The sequence below is a fragment of the Ambystoma mexicanum genome, chromosome 4q, assembly GCF_040938575.1.
Source record: "Ambystoma mexicanum isolate Mex_15411 chromosome 4q, UKY_AmexF1_1, whole genome shotgun sequence".
Classification (NCBI taxonomy): domain Eukaryota; kingdom Metazoa; phylum Chordata; class Amphibia; order Caudata; family Ambystomatidae; genus Ambystoma; species Ambystoma mexicanum.
In genome coordinates, this window is record NC_090928.1 from 672,221,197 (window position 1) to 672,238,265 (window position 17,069).

A 17,069-nucleotide genomic window follows, 5' to 3' on the forward strand; every position below is an offset into this window, starting at 1 on the left:
CGACTTTCACGGAGGGTGATGGTATATCTGGGAAGGTGGGTTGATGGGAGGTTATATAACCTCCTTGGGACGACTTACCATGGGAGGTGGGCAAATCTGTTCCTCGTCCTCCTCCTCGCCGGGGTAGAGCAGTGTTATGCTTGTGCTCTGCGGGCTAAGGTCAGTGGGTGCGTGCAGCTGGTTGCGTCTCCTTTTTCGTATGTCTCATTTCTATTTTATTTTGCCCCCTCCCTCAGGAGGCTTTACGCTCTTCTTATATGGGGAGAGCCCAAAGAGCTTTATGAAACATCTTTTGGCCGTCCCATATGGCGTACCCGATGATTTTGGCCAGAAGTATGCTTGACAATCAACTAACGGGCCTGCAGGTTCTGCACAAGGTGAGTTGTCTCGTGTCACAGGGGAACCATACGCATGATACGCGAGTGCCAATGAGCTGGGGTATGGCCGTGCCCCTGATCGCCTGCTTTCGGGGGTGCTGTTTTGGGACCCAGGGTGGAGGCGGTGTATCATCCAGCAGGAGCAGGGCCCAGGAGTGGGTCCGTTTTATAATATACAGTGGTGGGGAGGTGTTGTTGGCCGCCACTTACTTCTGTGCTCCGGAGGGACCGCCCGTGTCGTTTCTCGTGTCTCCCGGGCAGCGCCCGCAGTCCGGCGCAATCCCCCTTTCGTCCGATCCGCCAGGAGAGGCGCGTTGGTCTCGTAGTGGGGCTCCTCTCTCAAAGGCAGGGAAGGGTCTGTATCTTCGTTTTCTCCGAGAGCCGCATGTCACGGCGGTACAGGGCGTCGGGAGAAATGCTGCGGCTGCCGTGGTGTGGGCGCCAGGAGCCTCCGGAGCTCTCTCACCTCCCCTCCGCACTTGTTTCCTTACTCCGCCAGTTCCCCGTGTTCAGTAATAGTAGTGGGCGGACACAGGGGTACAGCATTCAATGTTCCTTCTGCGGATTAGTGGCTCAGCTGCTATTCCCGGCGATCTTGTCTTCAGGCCGCGTTCGAAACAAAATCTAGTTTCGTTTTCGTTCGAGAGTCCCATGACGATATTAATGGGAAGCCGGGGCCGATTTCATCCGGGTTTTTTCCTGTGTGTAGCGGAGACCTTCACATATCAGTGGTGCAAATTTATTCCCCGGGGGGTCCAAAAGCGGAGGCTCATTCCACTTTTTTGGACCTCAGGACGGGAGCTCACATGGAAGGAGGACTCATCCGCGCGCCCCCTTGGTGGCCGACCCGTGCTTTCAACTTTTAAAAGATATTTAAATAGAATCCCAAAAAAATTCTAATAACATATGCAGTGACAATCACAAGGTTTAAGGTCAAATACAGAATTAGTAGATAGAGGATCTAAAGTTTTTACAGAAGGAATGAGTTATGTGGCTTCATCAAGAGTGTGAATACACACTTGTTTATTTCTAGTAAATATGGATGCACAAAAAATCACAGCTCACATTCCAAGTACAAAAGAATACAACATACAGTTTAATGTATTCTAATCACTTACCTCCAATTGATATACCAATACAAATAAAATCAGTTACAATAAAATGGAAAACCAGAGTTTTAAAATGTTGTTGATGTAATAAATCTTACAAGTAACAATACTTCAGCGGTAGAAATGCAACAAAAGAAATTGTGGAACTGTGGTCTCGGCGGAGAACAGGGTAGGTGGAAGCATAGTGCAACATGTGACAAGGTGTTGCAGGCGGGGCATTGAAATAGTATATGGGCCTGATTCATGGAACGTTTTCCTATGGGATTGCGCCATTATAAAACACTTCCATGAATCAGGCCCTATGTGACTAGTGACTAAGGCTCCTATTACAACTTTACACTTGCACAGGGACATACATGGACGAATTCCTCTATATAGAATGGTGAATATGGTTGTAAAAATTAGAGGAATGGTAAACAGAAACAAATTAAAGTAGTGGAACACTGCTTCCAACCATTCCCGCTCACTTCGATCACTGCAATACTTTTATATTATCGGTACAATCATTAATATTTAACATTACTAACAATGCACGAAAAGCACCTAGTTGTACTCCTATTCTGACAGAAATAGATTCAAGTTTACAACAAACTGATTTTACCACCAACCAGTGACAAGATCCTTAAGAATTATTATTGGCAATATTTCAAAATGTACTTATAGCTGGAATAAATGTTAACGATACAAAAGGTATACATTGTACATATAATCAGTGCATCCCTTCTAATTTGTCCAACGTGCAACCCATTAATAATGAAAACGTTCCACTGCTAAATATTCCGAATGTTATCAAGATCCCACTTTAAGATCTCTTCACAGTCTTATAGATGACAATTGTGTACGGTGTAGCCAACCTATTAAACAAATAATTCAAGTTAGACATTGTTCCAACTACCTCACTTTCATTTTATTATAATATAGAGCACATGGTGTAAATGAAATACTTTAATTATAAACTATACACAGTCTCATGTTTTTTGTGCACATTTTTTTAAAACTGACAATATAATGTATCATCATGGCAACATCACAAACAGTGGTCATTGTATAACATGTATGGGAAGATTTGTCATGGTTTGAATGCAAAGATGAGAAAAGTAACAAAAAAGAAAAATTGCTATGGAGTTTAAAAGAAGGCCACACACTTTTCTTTTTTAAACAACAACTTGATGTGATAGTTGAGTAATTAAAAACAATATAACAACTTAAATATTCACAACATATCTTTATTAATAACATGCAAGTATACTTTTACATAATGCCTCAATTTCTGGTAATTTTCTTAATACCTAGAAAAACTTTGAACAAGTATTTATGTCATAGCCTATATGTAAAAAGAAACTTTTTTGTATCTTTGAAAAAGCTATTGTACATTAAGGCAATATAGAAGACATTTTGAAATTGTACTGGTTTTTCTGGACTATTTTTAAAATGTTCTTATTAACATTGGAGGTAAGAGACAGCTGTAAGGGGCGATGTGGAGGTTGTCAGACAATTTAAATAAAAAGTTTCAAAGTAATGTCTCGCCAATACTGCAAAAATCAGCCAGCTAGACCAACCAGATCCTTCTGTACACATAGCCTTAGCAGACCAAGGTTTAACCTCAAAACCGCTGGAGGAGCCAGCTTCCCAGTTCAAGCTGCCAAATGCTGGAACTCGCTCCCCCTCTCGATCAGAACCGAACAGTCTTTCTGGCCTTTCAAAACTAAAGTAAAAAACTGGCTTACAGACAAGGCTCATTAACAGTCTCCTGCCACTGGCCTGCGTTGTTTGCAACTCCCAGCACTTACCTGTATTCACATGTATGCCACCTAATCTATAACTCTGAGTAGGCGTGTCCTTGTACTCTGCCTGTATGTCATTCCTGATTTCTCTGTAACCATGCACGCTGCCTAATCTGTAACTCTGAGTCGGCTTGTCCTTGTATTCCACTTGTATGTTTATCCTGATTGCTTTTGTAACCATGTATGAAGTCTATGCGCCCAGTTACCTGAGGGTTAGGTGCGCTTTACAAATCAATAAACTAAACTAAACTAAACTAAACTAATGATCTGCAAATTACCATAGAAGACAGATTTGTCATGGAATGTAAAAGATATCTGCAACATTTTATTCAAAAGAACAACAGCAGGTGACAAATCTTATAGATATGTAATAAAAAAACAATATAAATAATTAAATATTCACTCTATATCTTTATTAATATATAACATAAGTATACCTTTGCATACTTCCTCAATTTCTGGTGATTTTCATAATGATACCTGGAAAACACTACCCCACATACTTTGCCCATACATACCGTAAAATGCCCCATGCACATATTGCCCCTTCCACATAAACAAATACACCTATAGACTGGTCAAACACACCCATCCTCCATGCAGTCTTCCCCTGCACGCACACACACACACACACACACACAGACATCCCCCACATACACTGCCCCAACATACTTACCCAACACACACACTTCCACCCACAAACACATACTCTGCCTGTCCACAAACACACTGCCACTTCCCCCAGGTACACTCACCCCCACACACAAACTGACCTCCACAAACATTGCCCCCCTGTGCCCACACTTTGCCCACACACACACACTGCTCTCCCCCACACACTGACCCAAACATACTGACCACGCACAGTGCCCCACCACATTGCCTTACCACACATGTTCTCCATGCCCTCATGCACACTGCCCTGAAAATGGACACTCTATCCCCACCCGCACACTGCCCCCTCACATTATCTCCACACCCTTTCCGTATACATGAATAGTGACAAACACTCCCCACACACCCCCACTTCCCACATATTACCCCTGGCCCCACACATATACATGAACAGTGACAAACACTCCCCACACACCCACACTTCCCACATATTACCCCTGGCCCCACACATAGCACCCACACTTCCCTTCACCACACACACACTGACTTCACATACATTGCCCCATGTGGGATTACCCTCACACAGACATTGGTCAGAATCACACATGCACGCATTTCCCGCACACACCACCACACACAAACACACTTCCCCTTCCAACATACATATTCCCATACACAGCTGCCACACGTCTGCAGCACACACACTGCCCTGACATACACTTCCCCATGCAGACTTCCCCTCCCACATATTGGGCAGTATCAACCATGCACACATTGCCACACACACACACACACACACACACACACACACACACACACACACACACACACACACACACACACACACACACACCCACATTGCCCCCACACACTAACACTGGCCCCAAACAAACTTCCCCTACAAATCTGCACACACTGCACTGCACTGTGCACACAAGGATCCCAGCCACACATTGCTCCCCAACACACACTCTGCCACTGCACTTAGGTACACCACCCACACACATACACACATGCAGACACACACACACATACTTTCCCCTCACACCCATTGACTCCACAAAAGTCCCCTCCCACTGCCCCCAAACACTCTCAATACAAACTCACTGCACACATACTAACACTGCCACCACACACTACACCATCACACACACTACCCTCACAATCTGTTCACCCCAACACACACCACTGCCCCACAACACACTCAAAAGCCATTTGGTACCCCACAGACACACTCTCTGCAAAGAAAGTGCCCCCCACAACTGCACCCGCACACAAACAATGCCCTCCACATGCTACCCCCACACACCACTGTCCACCACACACATATTGGCAGCACACACACCTACATACCTTCTGACACACACCTCCATGGCACACATACACACCCACTGCCCATACATACACTATTCACACACGCACACGCACACTGCCCCTGCACAAACAGCATAACCAAAACAGTGCGCACACACACACACCCACACACAGACACCCACACACAGTAATGTGGTGAGTAGCTGGGCATGTCAGGAAAATGCATGCCAGTAGTTTGAGAACCTGGGCAGTTAAAGTCAATCTTGGTGATGATGTATGGTGATGATGTAATCACTTGGCCATATGTGGACAATAGCTGCCAAAAAGTGTGAGTAGCTGTGCATGTGATAGCAATAACCTCAACATTCTTATACAGCCCGTATTAAACGATTGGCTTTGCCATTGCTTGTTTTGGCTGTGCAGCGATTTAGCATCACAGGAAGTCGCAACCTATTGCATTCAGTGGGTGTTCATTGTTGACCCTGAAAAGCTTTGCTTATTCGGATTTCTGATTACTGAAGACACCAGTAAATTGTCCTAGAGTAAATTCATCTCAGGAACCCCAGGGAAACTGCAGTCTGCCAAAGCAATGTACAAAGTTAGGACATTAATTAAGCCGCAGAGTCTCACAAAGATTCCTTTGTGGTCTGTTTCTTACTCAACAATTTTTAAGCACAAGAAAAAAAAGACATCCTGTCTCAGGGGGAAATCTTCAGACGAGCACGAGTTAAGAAATACATTATAGCTCGATTTCAGAGCCAACTATAGAGAAAGCGGTTCTGTACATTACACCAGTGTTTTGAGGAGAAAGTGCATTGGAATCCTGTTAATGCCGGCATTCACTGCACATTTATTTTGCTGATATGCAAGCTGACAAAATACATGCACTGATGTTGAAGGACGTTAGAAGGTTGTCCAACATTAGAAATCTGTCCTTAAGGAGAGTTTCCAGTTTGCATTGTCTTTTTATTTCTATTGCGAGTGCAGTAAACTCGTTTTACTCAGGGTTCAGTATTCATCATTTGGATTTACTTTTTTTCTGCATTGGCAATGTATAACCTCCTTAGTTACCTCCAAATTTGTAAACATGAAGGCTGCTTTTTAATTATGCCTACTTTGATCAGGTTTCACAACAATGTTCTTGTATTAAAAACTGTAGCAGAAATAGTTCTAGTACATGTTATTTGGAATGCCTACTCATTCCGCCCCAGCCTTATGAGGTAACCACTTAAGCAATAAGCCCCGAGCAGGGGGGCATTACCACTTCCTTAACTATGGGCCCTGGGGCATTACTTGAACTGGTAATGTCCCCCTGCGAGGGGCTTATTGCTATTAGTACCCTGGCCCTTAAAACCAGGGTACTAAAAGCATTTTTTCTGTTCTGAAATGCTCTGGTGTTTCAAAACAGAAATTTAAAAGACAGTTAAAAAAATGGCCGCCGGGGTAGTGAAAATGAAGTCCCTTTTCCCTTTCCATGGCAGCCATTGGATAAAGATTTTTAAAAAAATGGCCGCAATGGAAAGGGAGAAGGGACTACATTTAGTCCCTTCTCCCTTTCCATGGAGATCATTCAAAAAAATAGGAAGAAATATAAACAAAAAAATGGCTGCCATGGAGAGGCTAGTCCCTTCTTCCTTCCAATGGTGGTGTGTCACAGATTGGGAGCGGACTCATTGGAGACAGAGGTTTTTTTCAGTGCGTCCCCTCCCGAAGAGTAGAAAAAAACAGGTAAGTAGAGGGAAGGGGGCGGAGGAGCCCTTACCTTATTGACAGATGGGGGAAGGTGGCATACTCCACCCGTGCGGCAGCTTGGAGTGGGGGGATTACCGTCTGATAATTCACCTTTACGAGCCTCCTTATTGGCTGAGAAGCTACCACACCCCACCCCCACCGTGTGCTAATTCAATGAAGTGTTGGGCAGCTAGCAGAAACATTAACTTATGTTTATTTATTTATTTTGACGGGTCATTTAACATGGAGCAGGCTCTAATCAGCGTCAGGATGCTTAATAGGTAGGTTTAGGATTCATTTCAGGAATGACTATTTTCTGAGAGACAAATGTTAAGGCAAGCAATCTATAAATCGGATTGTCCAGCAACATTACAGTTTCAGTTTATTTAATATACTTTCAGCTAATAAGCTTTGTATATACAACAAATAAAACAATACAATATAAAACAAGGAAATACATATCAACCAGGATAAAACACATAAAAGCATTCATGTATGCATAACACTTCATTACTCAATACATTTTAAAATCAATTCAATTCTCAAATAAAATTTTACTAAAAAATATATTAAATTCAGATCATCACCTTGCCTGAACAGAGACCATAACCCTTCAATCGTATTCATTTTGATCTGATTGTTGTAGATTTAAGAAAAAATATTCTTAGTGCATTTAAGCTTTCACAACACATCAATAAGTGATACAGTGATTCAATCTCGGGGCAGCCACATAATCTGCAAAGCCGTTTATTTCGCATTATACCGGCCCATGCACCCTTTATCTCCAACACTGATGAAAGATTGAACTTCATAATGAGATAAGTTCTAAACACATATGGGCTGGGATAGGTTTGAAATAATTAGGGGGTTGCACACAATTCATGTAGTATTGGCAAAATTCTCCACTATGTGCCTTCAAAGCCAAAGTTATTAAATGTGACTCGTTACAATGTCCTCTTAGTTTCTTCTTGAGCCACCTCCTAAAAATCTTTATAGGTATGGTACTAACTACTGTTTCAAAGCCAATACTCCAATGTGTGTACATATTCATAACATTTCCTAGAACACCCAGTTGAGTGCACTTAAATAGCTTCAAAAATAAATGCATATGGGCGACCACAATAGTGCCATTATCTAGTTGTACCAAATTAACATAACTCATAACAGAACAATGAATATATTCTGCTTTGATACATTTCATGTTAATTCAAGATACAGATACTCAATTGGGTTATTACTCGGCAAGCGCAGTCATTTTCTCAGTATTGTAGCCTCTAAAATCATTACTCGGGACAGAAAACGGTGACCCCACACTTCTATTGCATATAATAACATTGAGCGTACCTTTGCAGTGTACATTAATAGTACTGCCTCTGCGGAGTATCCACTATTTGAACCAATAAAGGCACTAATTGCGTTAGTTGCCATAAGGCAACGATCTTTAATGGATATCCACCGGTCCTCCCAGACGAGCTTACTATCTATAAGAATACCCAAGTACTTGTAGCTGCTTACTTTTTCAAGCTCGAGATTATTCAGATGCCATGTGTATTTTTTGGTAACTTGCTTAGCTGAAAACACCATTATTTTACTTTTTTCAATGTTAATACGCAGCCCATTATTTTTCGAATAGACATCCAGGGCATCCAAAAGATTTTGGAGCCCAGCTGGAGTGTGATCTAAAAGCAGCAAGTCGTCAGCGTAAGCCAACCACCCCACAGATGATTCCCCACATTTTACCAGACGTGTGGATGCTAAACAATTGAATTCGATCACCATATCTGCAAGATAGAGGTTGAACAATGTTGCTGCCACAATACAACCTTGCTTTACTCCGCAACATGTTGGTATTACAGCAAATAACCTTCCCTTTGCATCCAGTCTTATTCGTACAGTTGTGTTACTATAAAGCAACATTAGCATTTTAAGCAAACCTCTGGGCATATTCCAGGCTTGTAGTTTCAGCCACAAGCGATTCCTCTGCACAGTGTCAAACGCAGCAGAGAAATCGATCATGGCACAATAGGCATTCAATTTCCTTCGCTTTCTTGCATACTCAATACTGGAGGTAAGTACCATAAGATTATGGTTGGTACTAGCTTTTTGTCATGATCTCTGCTTCCAAAAGGTCAGGGTTTTCCCAACTCCCTTGGAAGCAGATCCATAACCCAGGTTCCGAGTGCCAACCAGTCCCAATTGGGACCTTTTGGACCCAGTCCTGGTGCCAGTGGCACCAGGCTCATAAATATGCCCAGTCCCAGCGCTGGAAGCGCCGGGCTCATAATGCTTGGGTGGACTTACCTTCAGCAGACCATGCTGCTTACTTGCCTGCCAGTTGAGCCTCTGATCCTCTTCTGTTTGGAACTACTTTTCCTGTTGGGTGGGGCTGGAGCCACTCCCTAGATTCAGAACACTGGAACTCTTCTGGAAGGCAGGAACTCTTTTCTTACCAGGAACTCTTTTCTTACTTAGGCGTGGCTGTGGAAGGAGACACCCAAGCAGTACAGGAGGCTATTTAAACCACACCCGGTGGATGAATCTTGCTTTGCGTTATTCTGCAACCTCTGCAGCAGAACTCTCATTGTGTCTTCTGCATCCGGTCCTGGGCCTAAGGAAAAAGGCTTACCATCCTGAATCCAGTCTTCAGCAACACCTATAAAGACAAGAAAGAACAGGTTAGCATTCCGGCATCTGAAAGGCAAAGGCTTACCTACTCTTCGTGCGCTCCGGAGGTCTTCACACTGCATTCCGGCATCTGAAAGACAAAAGTTTACCAACTCTTCGCACGCTCCGGAGGCCTTCGGCGCTGCATCCCGCATCTGAAAGACAAAACAAGGTTCGTTTAAAGACATTGGGGAACTTTAATACTCACGTGCCATTACTCCTTTCCACATCTAATCCAGTGGGTATTCCGGCACCCTGCAGCCGCTCCGAACTCGTACCTGCAAAATAAAAAGACAGTTAGAGCGCATAGTGAAGCAGGCAACAAGCGCTTACTTACGTGCTTCCAGGCGCTTCTATTCATCACACGGGCTCCATCTTCAACTCACTTCAGCCCGTCATCCGCCATCGCCGGAACCCTGCAAAACAAGAGACATCATTACTAAAGACTTTAAAGACATTTGAATGACTCGAAACTTACCGTTCGTGCAGTAAACGACGGACAGCAGTCCTCTGAAGTCAAGAGGCCTGCGCTACCTATCCAGTGAAGAAACTGGTTACAGCACCCTGCCCCGAGGCAGATGGAGAGCTCGGCGTTCACTTACCTAAGGTGAGAGCGTTAACCTTTGGGGGTCTACAGGAGAGGAGAAGAGGAAAGAGATAGGGACACCCCAATAACCCCAGTTCATTAACCCCATATTTTCTATCTGCAGACATCTTACTCTACACGTCAGGCATACAGTGCACAGAGGTCCAGCCCAAAGAGCCAACCGGGTGCTACACATCACCTTTGAAGATACGGTAGTCGCCCAGTCAAGACCGGCGCCTCTGCGAGAATCAGGTGAGCGTTACACTTTTTCCCTAAAACCAATTTGGTTCGGAGGAAGGATGTTGTTTGCTTTTATCCATGAATTAAGTTCTACTAATAGAACTCTTGCCAATATTTTAGAGGGAATGTCCTGCCTAGCTAATCTAAAATTCTTTGGCTCGGCCCATGAGCCTTTTTTATACAAGGTTAGAATATGACATGTATGCCATGATTTTGGTATAATTCCAACTTTTCCTATTTCAGTAAATAATAATAAAAAAAACCTCAGCCCACAACAATGAGTTTAATTTGAACAGTAAAATGCATGTGCCGTCAGGACCGGCTGCAGGGGAATTTTTGAGATTGGTAATTATTAAAGCAATATCAGACAAAGAAGCTTTACACAACCATTCGTCTTTTGGTACAATACATCTCTCACTGATTGGTTCAATACATCCTAGTGTAGAACTAATATAAGAACACCAGGCATCGTCTGATATACAATTAATCGTAATATCTCTTTTTTTGTTTTTCCTGATAACATCCCATATCTTAGAAGAATCATTTGAACACGCAAGGAAAGCAATTTGTGGCCACCTTGCGCATTCCAAGCTTTTCTATTGCGTACTAAGCCAAAGTCGATATTGCCTCTTAATGCACCTTACTTTTGCCGCTACATGTAGTATTTGATCACCATGTACAGCCCCATGCACCACCAATGCTATCTCATATCTTACTTTCTTTTTTTCATTACTTATGATTTTGTCATAATGTTTATATTGGCCCTTATTTGTGCGTTCTATTGTAGACCTATATCTACGAGACTCCATTACCTCATTCCATATTTTTTCCATCATTACGGAAAAACCATTAATAATGCTATTTCCATCATTAACACCATTGTTGCCTGCCATATCCTCCGTATCTAGTAGGAAGTTTGGAATCAAATTTTCAACAACAAGATTGGCTTGAGATAGATTCCTAGGATGCCACTGAATTCTGTTATTGCCCTAATTTACGAAAAGTTGACCTTTACAATCGTATTTTACAGGGATTTCATCGTTCAGAGGCAGCCTGAGAGTTGTGCACAGAGGAAAATGATCGCTCTCTTCTCGATACACCAGACCCATATCAAAAATATAATCTTTGCCCTTATTATTCACAACTACATAATCTAAGACGGAGACCACTTTCCCAACAACCCTCGTCGCAGCCATATCCTCATCGCTGGGTGTATTACCATTTAGCATTGTTAGCCCATGGTTGAGAAATAGTTGATGCCAATGCTTCCCCTGTCTATTGTTTGATGTTCTCTTAAGGGAAGATTTGGCAGAATGGTTGACTAGGTTTTTGCATTGTATTTTGGCAATCTTTGCATTAAGATCCCCCACCAAGATTACCGGGAATGTATGACCATATTTCATCAGTAGAGTCTTAACTACTGTTATGTTGGTTTTACTTTCGAACATATTAGGAGTGTCGTAGATGTTAATCAAGATTATTGTTACATTTAGATGACTCATTTTAGCTCCAAGAACATTCGCTGTTGATTCAATAATCATCGTTGCCACCCGTGGATACTTAATTGTTATCAAAAGCCCACCTTTAGGTCGCCCTAACTTTCCTTTAACGGCGGCTTTGTGGACAGTACTCCGGCCATCAAAAAGCATGTTATCAGTCATCCAGGTTTCTTGAAGGGCCACAAAAGTAAACACATCTAAGACAGATACCAACCCCTCTGCTGCAAATAGGTGATTGTAGCCCCTGGTGTTCCATGACAACAAGAGATCGAATCAACTAGATTCCATTTGAAAATGTTTTTTAAATGACAATGGTAGCCATTGGAAATAGCCCATTTTCTAACTCAATCAACTGAGCCCCATCTTTTCTTATGTTAGTCAACACCAATGATGGCGCCTTCGTAAAAGGAAGGGACTTTACACAATTCTCTACAGGTTTTATCTTGTCTACATTCATACATCCGCTAGACACTATGTTAGGCACAACTCTTGTGCTATACCGGTGGCACCATTCGCTATAGGCAAAGTTGCACGTTTCTTTACTGTCGCAGATATGAAAGTAATGCTTCAACTGTAGCCCATACGTAATAATTCCCCCTCAAACTGCATAACATATTTTAAGATAGAGTCACTAATGAACTGTATGTTTGAAATATATATGTCAGGCTTTTCTATTTCGTCCACTAGTTTGATGTCACATGCTTTGATAGCCCTCAAGGGTACTATGCATTTGAAGATTTTAAGCACCTCTGCTCTATTTAGAGGTACTTGATCTTTATCCTGGAATATTTTTTGTATTTGTAGGGCCTTTACTAAATCACCACCAATTGCAGACTTGCTACTGGCAGAGTTTCCGCAGGCCTGGGTTACAGGTTCCATCAATGTATTAGTAACAGATTTAACTTTCCAGATGTCTAAATGGGTACTTTGTCTCTGCCTCATTCGCTCAGGCAATTTTTGTTTTGGAATTATATTATCTAACTCTGTCGTGGAAGATGAGTTTACTTGTGCATTTGCTACTAAACTACATGAGGTAGAATTAACTACCACCGCCTCACACAATGCTTCATCAGAGAGGCTGTCACTACGCGATGGATGAATGCCTAAATTTATATTCTTTTTTGTTGTTTGCTTTACTTTTCTATTTTTCCGTAAAGTAAATTTATTCCCATACATGAACGCATAGTGTATCTTATTCCTAGTCTTAGACTTTGTGGTTCTCAAATGTTGTAGAGTGAGATTTTGGGTAGTATTTGAAGCTATTTCCACCGTATTTCCACTGTATCAGATGTACAAATACCACAATCACATAATACTTTCTGTCTAGCCATCATGCATTTGTGGATTATAAGTGCCTGAATGTCCATTTTCACCTCTAGATGTGTGCACTTTGCAACCAGCCATGGGCGTAGGAACCAGGGGGGATGAGTGGGTCATATCACCTCCACTTTTATGAGTTGGGGGGATACATTAGGATGTGTCCCCCCCACATATCAGAGCTGTGCCTTGCAGGTAGATTGTCAGCTTGGATAACTGATGGCGTTTTTCATTTTCAAGTGCATCTTAGAGACACAGGTTAAGTCACCATGTCGTTCCCAGCCTTTAAAAAACAGGCTATCCATCTGCTGTCCTGACAGTTGCATCATACCATCTGTGTGAAGGGTAAAGGACGGGTGTTAGACAAGGGGCTGCTTTGCAGTGACTGAAAGAGTGCAGGTTGGCTGAAAACCAAATAGTTTAGACTATGGTGTCCACATAAGATGGCTCAGGTGGTTGAGCGCTCGCTGCTGCAATCAGAGTGTGATTTGCAGGTCTGATTTGCAGCCTTTAATACTTCCGAGGTTGATGATAAATGAGTACCATCTATGGTTGGGTGATAATTGTATGTAAATATGTTCTCTGTACAGTGCTTCAGCGAAAGTGCTAAATAAATAAATCATATAACAATATACATTGTTCTCTCACAATTTAAATAGCTTTTCTGGATTTCTAAAAAACTTTTATACATTTTTTTTGCTTAGCCCAAATAGAAAACAGTACCTCGTGAAACTACATTTTTCTGCACTTTGTCTATTGGTGGGATTAGTCTTTGGCATGTTTCTTTCAATAGAATCCACACTTTGCAATATTGTATGTTCACTGAATAAACTTCTATATTTTTTCCATTCTACTTTGTTACATACAGTTCTGTATGCAGAATGAATAATAATGTACTATCTGATAAGGAAAAGATAAATCTCAGCTTTCTTCTGTGTCTTTTTAAGTAAAAATAAGTGTTGAAATCTCTGACTTCAAAAGACTTTGGGCCAGTTTTTAATAAAGTGGTGCAAGTAAAAAGTGCAGAGGAGGTGCCTTTTTCCTTGCGCCACTTTAAGCAACGAAGATGCCCTGCATATTTCTTGAGGACTCTGCAGCGGCTCAAAAGGTTTTGGACAGCCGCCTTACATATAAGTCACAAGTGCATTCCTGACCCTAATGTACAAATCGGGCCTTTAGCACCCAGGTAGAGGAGTGTATTTCACAGTCATAGGTGCATTCATTTATTTTGTTTCATTTATTTCATTTGTTAAAGTGCAGACCTAGCTTGAGAGCAGCAGAGAGCTCTACCATGTGTTAACAGTAGCCTGTTTTTTGTGCATCTGTATCTACGTCCATTGGGATTTGTCCTGGGCCAGGTGTTGAAAAGCCACATTTTTAGAGATTTCCACAATTTCGAGAATTATGCAGGCATTCAGAGTCCCTACTTGTATTGAGTTCCACAGGCTGAGTGTGTGACAAGAGAAGAATGGTTTGTGGCTCCACTCTTTGAGGATGAGTTATGATTCAAGCCGGTTGGTCGATTTGCTCCACGAGAAGTGCCTGCCACCAGATAACTGGCGCTAAACTGCTAGGTACACTGGTGTGCTACTCGTGACTGTTTGTAGATGATACATGCAGCCTTTAACAGTATCCTTCCCTGGAGGGGAAGCCAATGTAGTTTGTGCAGGATTTAGTCAAATTTCCATGCACCCGTAATAAGATGTGGTGCAGCGTGGCACACTGCTTTTAGGGGAGCCAAGTAAGCAGCTGGGAGCCCTGTCAGAAGGTAATTTCCCCATCGATGTGCAGGACCACAAGGTTGCCTGGACTACGCTCCGGATCTCCTGAAGTGGGATGAAGGGTTGGATTGTGCAAAGGGTGGAGATTTGGAGCCAGGCTGTTTGGGCCTTATTGGCTATGTATTGTATTTTATTTTTATTTGTATAGCACCAAATTTACCATTATTATAGTTTAAATGCACTGGAAGTGGGAATGCCCTTGGAGGATCGAAGTCCAGAGTGTTGGTGGTCTCGGTGCATAATTATGATGCATGTGTGCATTCAGCCGAAAAGGCTTAGCAGGGCTGGCCAGGCTCTGATAGAAAAGCAACCCATGCCGTCAGGCATGTGGATGGGTGCTGGGAAGACTAGGGGTAGTGTCAGTGCTGGTGACTCGCTATGTTTTCAGCGGGCCCAAATTTATCATAGGGCTGCACTGCATTCTGCTGTCAAGAGGTGTTGAGGCGTAGTCGGGTGTAGGTAGGTAGAAAATGTATGTGAACACTACAACCAGATTGTTGTTGTAGTACTTGCTCTATACTGATGTGTGTGGTTAGATGTGCCTGTGAACAGTGGAGTGGTGTCTTATAAATACCATTGCCGCCAATTGGAGGCACTTTGATGTTAGGCCGCCCGCTCTGGTATTTGGCTTCTTCTGTTGGTTCTCGCGGCTGTGACAGAAACAGTTAACAGTCTATGTTCCAACTAATTGCCACATTCTTCTTTGTCGGTTAGTGGTCTAGGGGCACCATCCAGCCCACTATCTCCCCTGTATAACAGTCCAGCTTTCAGGAAGAAAAATGGTCCCCCCTTTTTCCTACCCTCTTTTTCGGGCAAGACCTGAAGGAAAGGTTCAGCAGTCTGCTGTCAATAAGGGAGCCTAAGGATTTTGCTGAATCTGAGAGTTGCGGATCAACTCCTTGTAGGTGCATATCATTGAGCTATTGTTGGACAACTTGTTCTTTAGCGGTGGAACCACAAGGGATGAATTGAGTCTTGGATGGGATAGGATTAAAGTAGTCAACATCCAGGACTGGATGATGGATTGGTAATTGCCTAGACAATTGATACCCTGTGGGCTTTTTATTCTCATGTACAACTGAGAATCATCTGCATATTGGTGGATGGCCATATTGGGGTGTTTGATGAGTGTGCCCCAAGGATCCATGTAAAGGTTAAAAAGGATCAGTGGGAGGATGGAGCCTTGGGGGACTATGCAGGAGATTAGGTGTAGATTACAACACAATAAGTTGATCTGGATGGCTGAGTGTCTGCTCAAGATGTTGGCGGTAAACCAATTCAGGGCTGTGCCAGAGAAACTCATCCTGTTGACAAGAAGGGAGAGGAGGAATAAGACACCCTTATCCATGATTTGGAGGGAATCATCTTCCACCTGAATGGTGGCTGTCTTGATGCTACACTTGGGGGTTGGGTGAGGCCCTCACTAATAGTCATTTAGATGTGTTATTTTTTGATTCTGGCGGGTAGTTCTGTGGCAACTACTTTTTCCAACATTTTGCCAGTAAACGGGAGGCTTGTAATGGGCCACTAGTTGGTCAGGTTGTCTGGATCTAGGGTCTTTTTTTCAAAGAGATTGTATGAAACCAGTCTTCAGGGTGTCCAGGAGGCATTAATGATGCAGAGGAGTGTGTTGAGGCCATCAATTGTTTAATGATCGAGGAAGCAGGGGTGATGTAGTCAAGTAGATTTGAGGGTCGCAATTGTTTTTTGGATATCTAGGTGAGAGAGAGGAGACAATTTGTTACAAAGGGGCAGTGTGTGTGCTTGGATGCAGCGGGCTAAGGTTGAGTCAATGATCTGTCAGATTATTTCTATTCTTTCGGAAACAATAGTTGATTCTGTCCCATTATTCCTGAGTTGGAGATCAAAGGTTGGTGAGCACTCCAGGGTTAAGATTTGTGTGCCACCATTTTTCTAGGGATCTAATTGAGCATTTGTAAGAGGTGAGCACGGGGGTGTACCAAAGGACGGTCGGTTCCGTCTTAGCAGAGCTGGTTTTTAGGGGGGCATTAGTGTCCACCAGTTTCATAGCAAAGTTGTTGACTATTTCTA